The following is a 10,369-nucleotide window of genomic DNA, read 5'->3' as shown; positions in this document are numbered from 1 at the left end:
TCAAGCCATACAAGTCTTGAGAGCCAGCAACAATCCCAGTGCTTTTTCTCAGTCACAGAATATATCTTTTGGTGAGAGATAATAGGAACTGCAGATGCTTGGAGAATCCGAGATAACAAAGTGTGGAGCTGGATGAACACAGCAGGCCAAGCAGCTTCTTCGGAGCACAAAAGCTGACGTTTCGGGCCTAGACCCTTCATCAGAAAAGGGGGAGGGGGAGAGGGTTCTGAAATAAATAGGGAGAGTGGGGGAGGCGGATCGAAAATGGATAGAGGGGAAGATAGATGGAGAGGAGACAGACAAGTTAAAGGGGCGGGAATGGAGCCAGTGGAGGTGAGTGTAGGTGGGGGGGTTGGGAGGGGATTGGTCAGCTTGAGGAAGACAGACAGGTCATGGGGGGGATGAGGTTAGTAGGTAGGGAATGGAGGTGCAGCTTGAGGTGGGAGGAGGGGATAGGTAAGAGGAAGAACAGGTTGGGGGGGATGAGCTGGGCTGGTTTTGGGATGCAGTGGGGGGAGGGGAGAGTCCCTACACACCTGCATTCCCCATGCAGATGGCCTTAAGGCCCTCCGCTTCTTCCCGTCCTGGAGGCCTGACCAGTCCCCCTTCACCGACACCCTCATCCGCCTAGCCGAACTTGTCCTCACCCTCTACAACTTCGCTTTCGATTCCTCCCACTTCCTAAGGACAAAGGGGGTGGCCACAGGTACCCACATGGGCCCAAGCTATGCCTGCCTCTACGTAGAACAATCCCTCTTCTACACCTACACTAGCCCTAAACCCCACCTTCTCCTCCGTTACATTGATGACTGTATCGGCGCTGCTTTGTGCTCCCACGAGGAACTCGAACAGTTCATCCACTTCACCAACACCTCCAACCCCAACCTGAAGTTCACCTGGACCATCTCCAACACATCCCTCACCTTCCTGGACCTCTCTGTCTCCATCTCCGGCAATCATCCAAAAACCAATATCCATTTCAAGCACACCAACTCCCACAGCTACCAAGAATATACCTCCTCCCACCCACCTTCCTGCAATACTTCCATCCCCTATTCCCAATTCCTTCGCCTCCGCTGCGTCTGCTCCCAGGATGAGGCATTCCACTCCTGTACATCCCAGATGTCCTCGTTCTTCAAGGACCGCAACATCCCCCCTCCCCCCCCCACCGCAGTGGTCGAGAACGCCCTCGACTGTGTCTCCCGCATTTCCCGCAACTCATCCCCCACATACCGTCCCCACAATAACCGCACAAAGAGAATCCCCCGTGTCCTCACATACCACCCCAACAATGTCTGGATGCAAAGCATCATCCTCCGACACTTCCACCATCTGCAATCCGACCCCACGACCAAAGACATTTTTACATCCCCACTCTCGTCTGCTTTCCAGAGGGGCCACTGTCTCTGTGACTCCCTTGTCCACTCTACACCCCCATCCAACCCCACCACACCCGGCACTTTTCCCTGCAACCGCAGGAAGTGCTACACTTGCCCCCATACCTCCTACCTCACCCCCATCCCAGGCCCCAAGACAACTTTACACGTCAAACAGATGCTCACCTGAACATCCACCAATGTGGTAAACTGCATCCACTGTGGCCTCCACTACATCGGGGAAACCAAGTGGAGGCTTGGGGACCGCTTTGGAAAACACCTACGCTCGGTTCGCAATAAACAACTGAACTTCCCAGTCATGAACCATTTCAACTCCCCCTCCCATTCCTCAGACGACATGTCCATCAGGGGTCTCCTGCAGTGCCAAAACGATGCCACAATGATGCCACCCGAAAGATGCAGGGACAGGAACTCATATTCCACTTGGGAACCCTGCAGCCCAATGGTATCAATGTGGACTTCACAAGCTTCAAAATCTCCCCTCCCCCCACCGCATCCCAAAACCAGCCCAGCTTGTCCCCGCCTCCCCAACCTGTTCTTCCTCTCACCTCAAGCCGCACCCCCATTTCCGACCTACTAACCTCATCCTGCCCCCTTGACCTGTCCGACTGACCTATCTCCTCCCTACCTCCCCACCTACACTCACCTCCACTGGCTCCAATCCGCCCCTTTAACTTGTCTGACTCCTCTCCATCTATCTTCTCCTCTATCCATCTTCGATCTGCCTCGCCCTCTCTCCCTATTTATTTCAGAACCCTCTCCCCCTCCCCCTTTTCTGATGAAGGGTCTAGGCCCGAAACGTCAGCTTTTGTGCTCCTAAGAAGCTGCTTGGCCTGCTGTGTTCATCCAGCTCCACGTTGTTAACTCATATATCTTTCGGTGTCAATTTAGTGAAATACCCTATTGGCTTCCCTCAGTTATAATGGAACCCTGTTGTAATAGAATTGCATCTTCTGCCAAATGACAAGTATCACTTGCTATTTTGAAAGCTTAGTGAAATGTGACACTTGGCGTAACTGAATATTTTATTTAGGAAATTACAGTCAGCTGATTTGGTGAGAAACCTTGCCAAAGGTGAATTCGAAAAGGTGCAAGTTACTCAGAGCATTTAATAGGGCCAGGTCAAATTTTTAATTTTCCATTCATGGGATGGGGGTGTCGCAGGTTAGACAGCATTTATTGCTCATCCCTAATTGCCCAGGGAGCAGTTAAAATTCAACTGCATTACTGTGGGTCTGGAGTCACATGTAGGCCAGTCTAGGTAAGGGTTGTAGTTTCAGTCCCTAAAGGACATGAGTGAACCAGATGGGTTTTTCCAATAATCAACAATGGATTTACGGTCATCATTAGAGTCTTAATTCCAGATGTTTATTGAGTTCAAATTCCACCATCTGCCATGGTGGGATTCAATCCCAGGTCCCCAGAATATTAGCTAGGCCTCTGGATTTTCAGTACAGTGATAATACCATGAGGCCATCACTTCTCCATTGCCAATGAGATGTCAATGAGAAAAGTACAGACACTAATGGAGTTCCCAGTCTAAAACTAAATGAGGACTAATAAGATTTTGGGTGATATGTTTTTTTTATCATACACTTGTACCAAATTTCAGCATGAAAGTGATTCAACTGATGGATTTTCCCTAAATGATTCACAAGTTAGCATGGTCAGGGGAGTGCCAGGGAAGTGAAAGCCAGATGAACCAGTTTTGGATACAGATATTTCAGCGCCACAGGGATCAGTGCTAAGGCCATATTATTTACAATACATTAATGACTTGGACGAAAAATGTGAATGTACTATTAGCCATGTTTGAGAATGATAGGAAAGTAAGTGGAAAAACAAGCGCTAAGAATGAAATAAAGGGCATACAGAAGAATATAGACAGGTTAAGCGAGGGTGCAAAAATGTGGCATATGGTGTGTAATGTAGGAAAATGTAAGGTTATACACTTTAACAAAGTATAAAGCTGAATATTATTTAAATTGGGAAAGTCTGGAGAAAGCTACAGAATGGAGTTATTTGAGAGACTTATGCATAAATCGCTTCATACTAGCTCACAATTTCATCAGATAATATTGAAGGCAAATGGAATGTTGCCTTTTATTTCAAAAGGAATGGAGTATAAAAAGAGCATTGTCTTTCTAAAGATATACAAGGCACTAGTCATACCACAGCTGGAATGCTGTGAACAGTTTGGTCCCATTATCTAGGAAGGAAACACAGACATTAGAGTCAATCGAATGAAGATTCACTAGTTGGTTATGGAGAGACTGCCTAATGAGGAGAGGTTGAGTAGTTGAGTAGGTTGGAACTGTATTCATTGGAGTTTAGAGGAGATGTGTATCCTTGAGGGTGGAGACATGCTCATCAAGCCGATGTAAAATAACAAAGTGTGGGGCTGGATGAACACAGCAGGCCAAGCAGCATCTTAGGAGCACAAAAGCTGACGTTTCGGGCCTAGACCCATCATCAGAAAAGGGGGATGGGGAGAGGATTTTGAAATAAATAGGGAGAGAGGGGGAGGTGGACTGAAGATAGATAGAGGAGAAGATAGGTGCAGAGGAGAGTATGGGTGGGGAGGTAGGGAGGGGATAGGTCAGTCCAGGGAGCACAGACAGGTCAAGGGGGCGAGATGAGATAAGTAGGTAGGAGATGGAGGTGGGGCTTGAGGTGGGAGGAGGGGATAGGTGGGAGGAAGGACAGGTTAGGGAAGCGGGGATGAGATGGGCTGGTTTTGGGATGCGATAGAGGGAGAGGAGATTTTGAAGCTTGTGAAATCCACATTGATACCATTGGGCTGCAAGGTTCCCAAGTGGAATAAGAGTTGCTGTTCCTCCAATCTTCGGGTAGCATCGTTCTGGCACTGCAGGAGGTCCAGGATGGACACGTCGTCTGTGGAATGGGAGGGACAGTTGAAATGGTTTGTGACTGGGAGGTGCAGTTGTTTAGAGTGAACCGAGCGTAGGTATTCTGCAAAGTGGACCCCAAGCCCCTGCTTGGTTTCCCCGATGTAGAGGAGGCCACAACGGGAACATCCAATGCAGTATACCACATTAGCTGATGTGCAGGTGAACATCTGCTTGATATGGAAAGTCTTCTTGGAGCCTGGAATGGGGATGAGGGAGAGGTGTAGCACTTCCTGCGGTTGTAGGGAAAAGTGCCAGGTGAGGTGGGGCTGGAAGGAAGTGTGGAGCGGACAAGGGAGTCACGGAGAGAGAGGTCCCTCCGGAAAGCAGATAAGAGTGGGGAGGGAAAAATGTCTTTGGTGGTAGGGTCAGATTGCAGGTGGCAGAAGTGTAGAAGGATGATGCATGGATCCGGAGGTTGTTGGGGTCATATATGAGGACAAGGAGGAGTCTGGTTTGGTTGTTATTGCAGGGACGGGGTGTGAGGGATGAGTTGCGGGAAATGCAGGAGACACGGTTGAGAGCATTCTTGACCACTGAGGGGGCAAGTTGCGGTCCTTCAAAAACAAGGACATCTGGGATGTCCGAGAGTGGAATGCCTTATCCTGGGAGCAGATGCGATGGAGGCGAAGGAATTAGGAATAGGGGATGGCATTTTTGTAGGAAGGTCGGTGGGAGGAGGTGTATTCTAAGTAGCTGTGGGAGTCGGTGGGCTTGAAATGGATATCGGTTTCCAGGTGGTTGCCAGAGATGGAGACAGAGAGGTCGAGGAAGGAGAGAGTGGTATTAGAGACAGTCCAGATTAACTTAAGGTTGGGTTGGAAGATGTTGGTGAAGTGGATGAACTGTTCAAGCTCCTCGTGGGTGCACTAGACAGCACCGATACAGTCATCAATGTAACAGAGGAAGAGACGTGGTTGAGGACCAGTGTAGGTATGGAAGAGGGATTGTTCCACGTAACCTACAAAGAGGCTGGCACAGCTTGGGCCCATGTGGGCACCCATGGCCACCCCTTTGTCTGTAGGAAGTATGAGAAATTGAAAGAGAAGTTGTTGAGGGTGAGGACGAGTTCGGCGAAGCGGATGAGGGTGTCATTTGACGGAGTGACATGGGTACCCGCATGGGCCCAAGCTATGCCTGTCTCTTTCTAGGTTACGTGGAACAATCCCTCTTCCGTACCTGTACTTGCCCTAAATACCACCTCTTCCTCCGTTATGTTGATGAGTGTATCGGTGCCGCCTCGTGCTCCCATGAGGAGTTCAAACAGTTCATCCACTTCACCAACACCTTCCACCCCAACCTCAAGTTCACCAGGACCATCTCTAATACCTCTCTCTCCTTCCTGGACCCCTCTGTCTCCATCTCTGGCAACCACCTAGAAACCAATATCCATTTTAAGCCCACCAACTCCTATAGCTACGTAAAATACGCCTTCTCCCACCCATCTTCCGACAAAAATGCCATCCCCATTCCTAATTCCTTTGTTTCCGCTGCATCTGCTCCCGGGATGAGGTATTCCACTCTCATACATCCCAGATGTCCTCGTTTTTCAAGAACCGCAACTTTCCCTCCACAGTGGTCGAGAACGCCCTTGACTGTGTCTCCCTCATTTCTTGCAACTCATCCCTCACACCCCCTACCTGAAATAACAATCAAAACAGAATCCCCCTAGTCCTCACATACCACCCCATCATCCACTGAAACTTTTACCATCTGCAAACCAACCCCACCACCAAAGAAATTTTTCCCTCCCCACCCTTACCTGCCTTCCGGAGGGACCTCTCTCTCCACGACTCCCTTGTCCACTCCACACTCCCCTCCAGCCCCACCTCACCTGGCACTTTTCCCTGCAACCATAAGAAGTGCTACACCTGCCCCTACACCTCCCCCCTCACCCCCATCCCAGGCCCCAAGAAGATTTTCCACATCAAGCAGATGTTCACCTGCACATCCGCTATCCCCCGTGGCCTCCTCTACATCGGGGAAACCAAGCGGACGCTAGCAGACCGCTTTGCAGAACACCTACACTCAGTTCACACTAAACAACTGCATCTTCCAGTCGCGAACAATTTCAAGTCCCCCTCCCATTCCTCAGACGACATGTCCATCCTGGGCCTCCTGCAGTGCCACAACGATGCTACCCGAAGATTGCAGGAACAGCAACTCATATTCTGCTTGGGAAGCCTGCAACCCAATGGTATCAATGTGGACTTCACAAGCTTCAAAATCTCCCCTCCCTCTACCACAACCCAAAACCAGCCCATCTCATCCCCACTTCCCTAACTGTTCTTCCTCCCACCTATCCGTCCCCCCCCACCTCAAGCCCCACCCCTCCATCTCCTACCTCCATACCTCATCCCGCCCCCTTGACCTATCTCCTCCCTAACTCCCCACCTCCACTCACCCTTACTGGCTCCATCCCCGCCTCTTTGTCTGGTCTGTCTCCTCTCCACCGATCTTCTCCTCTATCCATCTTCTATCCGCCTCCCCCCTCTCCCTATTTATTTCAGATCTCCCTTCCCCTCTCCCATTTCTGAAGAAAGGACTAGGCCCGAAACATCAGCCTTCCTGCTCCTCTGATGCTGCTTGGCCTGATGTCTTCATCCAGCTCTACACCTAGCAAGCAGTGGCATATATTTTAGGAGGTAATTCATGATTCTCAGCAAAAACACATCCCAGTAATGAGGAAAGAGAGGGATAAACCAGCCATTGCTAACCAAGGAAGTTATGGGAAGTATTAAATTCAAAGACAAAGCATACAGTGAGACCAAAGTCAGTAATAGCTCTGAAGACTGGGATAAATTCAGAATCGAACAAAGAAGGACTAAAAAGATAAATGAGAAAATGAACTATGAGGGCAACATAGCAAGGAGTATAACAACTGACAATAAGAGCTACTTTAAATATATAAAAAGAAAGAGAGGTCAAAGTGAACATAGGCCGTTTAGAAAATGAATCTATGGAGACAGTTTTACAAAATAAGGACATGGTGGAGGATTAAACAGATATCTTGCATCGCTCCTTGTAATAGAAGACACTTTGAACATCTCATTAATACTAAAGAATACAGGGGAGAAACTAAGAACCATCGGGACCACTGGAGAAATTGTACTGGTCAAACTAATGGGGTCAAAGGCAAATAGGTCCCCGGCCCTGAAAGCTTGCATCATAGAATCCAAAAAGTAGTGATAGGGATTAGGGACACATTGGCTACAATTTTCCAAAAATCCTCAGAATCTGGTGAAGTCCAGAGACTGTAAAACTGCTAACTGTGAGATGTCCCTTCAAAGATCGAGGGAGACAAAAGTAGGTAACGAAAGGTCAATTAGCCCAATAGCTATCATTAGAAAATCAATTAAGACAACAATGACAGCACACTTAGCAAATCAGACTCTAATCAAGCAAAGTCAGCACAGCATCATAAAAGGGAAATCACATCTAACTAATTTATTAGCATTTATGAGGAACTGGCAACCAGGGATGATAGAGGGTGAATAGTAGATGTGTGTATTCAGACTTCCAGAAGTCAGATCAGCCAGGCGGAGCAGACTTGATGGGCTGCATGGCCTATTTCCATTTCTATTTCTACGTCTTATGGTCAAAGTTAGGTATTTTAAACAAGGGCAGTGTTGCTAGAGATGCTCAGCAGGTCTGGCGGCATCTGTGGGGGAGAGGGTAGAGTTGACGTTTCAGGTCCGGTGACACTACCTCAGAACTGAGGACCCAAGGCGTTGTCTCTGTTTTCTCCTTCAAGGATGCTGCCGCACCTGCTGGGCTTTTCCAGAAACTTTGTTTTTGTTCCTCATTTACAGAATCCGCAGTTCTTTTGGTTTTTATTAGGTATTTTAAAGTTGGCATTATGCAGTGGGGGACAGAAGTATATTTTTGAGGCTGGGATTGAGACATGTCATTCAGATAATGTACAGCCAGCGTTCTTCCCTGTCAAGGTCCGCATATGACACCCATATGCTGGGTGAGAGGGTGAGCTATGAGGAGGATGCAGAGATTCTTCAGTGTGATTTGGACAAGCTGAGCATGTGGGCAAAATGCAAGGCAGATGCAGTATAAAGTAGATAAATGTAAGGCTATCCTCTTTGGCAGCAAAACCAGGAAGGCAGGCGTTTTGAATGGTGATAGGTTAGAAAACAGGAAATGCAATGAGACCTAAGTGTCTTTGTACACAAGTCACTGAAAAGGAGCAGCAGGTGGTGAAGGAGGTAAATGGTACATTGGTCTTCATAGTGAGATGATTTGAATACAGGACCAGGCACGTCTTGCTGTAAATTTACCTGGAGTGCTGTGTGCAGTTTTGAGCTCCTTATCTGGGGAAGGAGTTCTGGCGATGGAGGGAGTGCAACAAAAGTTTATCAGACTGATTCTTGGGATGGCAACACTGGCTTAGGAGGAGAGACTGGATCAGTTGGGATTGCGTTTGCTGGAGTTTGGAGGAGTGAGGGAGGGTGTCATGGAGGCCTGTAAAATCTTAACAGGATAAATGCAGGAGGGATGTTCCCGATGACTGGGGTGCTCAAAACTAGGATACTGGGGTGGGCATTTGGGTCTGAGATGAGAGATATCTTCACCTGGAGATTGAGGAGCCTGTGGAATTCTCTGCCACAGAAAGTGGTTGAGCACAAAACGTTGAACGTTTTCAAGGAGTTAGATATAGTTCTTAGGGCTAGAGAAATCAAAGGGTATGGGGCCAAAGGGGGAGCGGGGGATTGGGTTGGATGATCGGCCGTGATCATGCTGGATGGTGGAACAGGCTGGAAGGGCCTCATGGCCTACTCCTGCTCCTGTTTTCTGTGTTTTTAACCCTGTGTTGTCCCTGTCCTGGGAGTGTTTGATGGACAGCATACAGGGAGCTTTACTCTGTATCTAACCCTGTGATTTCCCTGTCATGGGAGCATTTGATGGGGACAGTGTACAGGAAGCTTTAGTCTGTAGCTAACTTGATGCTATACCTGAATCAGGAAGTCACATTATACTCTTGGAAGGCCATTCTTCTATTTGACAAATACAAAAAAAAATGCATTGAGGAAAATACTCCGCAACATGAGGACTGATACATTTCAAGGGGTTGGCAAGTCTGGTTTTGAGCTGTACTTCAGGACACTAAGAAACTGCTTAAAACAACACAATTTGAAGCATAGGAATTAGAAAGAGTACATCATTTTGATGTCAATAACACGATGCAGAATCAAAACTCCAATCTCCATGTCATAACTCACAGCAAGTCCAGTGCCCCTGACACCCTTCCACCCCAAGCTCACTGGCTCACTGAGGCTCCAAGCACAGCAACAGCATAATTTAAAAATTCTTATTCTTCTTTTCACATACCTTCACAATTTGCCCCCTCCAACTTCTCTGTAACCAGGTCAACTCTTAACTGCGCTCAGGGCAATAAGGGATGGGCAACAAATGCTGGCCTTGCCAATGAGGCTCAGAGCCCATGGACAAATAAAACATTGAGTACATATAGCTGCAAGCTCTATCTGTGATTAACAGCAGCTGATATAGAGGGATGCCAACAGTGTGGGTTCAATTCCTGCACTGCCTGAGGTTACCATGGAAGTCCCACATTCTCAACGTCTCCCCTTGCCTGAAGAATGGTGACCATAATGTTAAATTCACCACGTCATCTCTCTCATGATTGGTCCTCCAGAACTTATGGTGACTTTATTTACCAATTGCAGGAAGATTAAGCAACACACATCAGCCACAAGCATCACCATCTGGATAATGCAATCAATCAGAAAGCCATTGGGGTCTCTGGTATCTTGGTTTGACTGCTCAACTGTGCCTCTCCTTATTCTTGATTGTGCTGTAATTTTTAGATGTTGCTGTGGCACAGCTGTAGAAGCTCTGGGTGCAAGTCTACTCCAGGATGTGACAGACATAGATATATGTCATAACAGGTTGATTATTTGGGGCGGGCTGTTCCATGGAAGGCACAAATACCCTGAAACTAGGATTAATGGGATTTTGTGAACAAACTGATGTGGGAGACAGACCATTTCTTGCTTCTCCTCAACCACAAACATGCTTATCAAGTTAACAATC

This window comes from Stegostoma tigrinum, chromosome 18 (genome assembly GCF_030684315.1).
Source record: "Stegostoma tigrinum isolate sSteTig4 chromosome 18, sSteTig4.hap1, whole genome shotgun sequence".
NCBI classification, from domain to species: Eukaryota; Metazoa; Chordata; class Chondrichthyes; order Orectolobiformes; family Stegostomatidae; genus Stegostoma; species Stegostoma tigrinum.
This window is presented reverse-complemented; position numbering follows the sequence as displayed.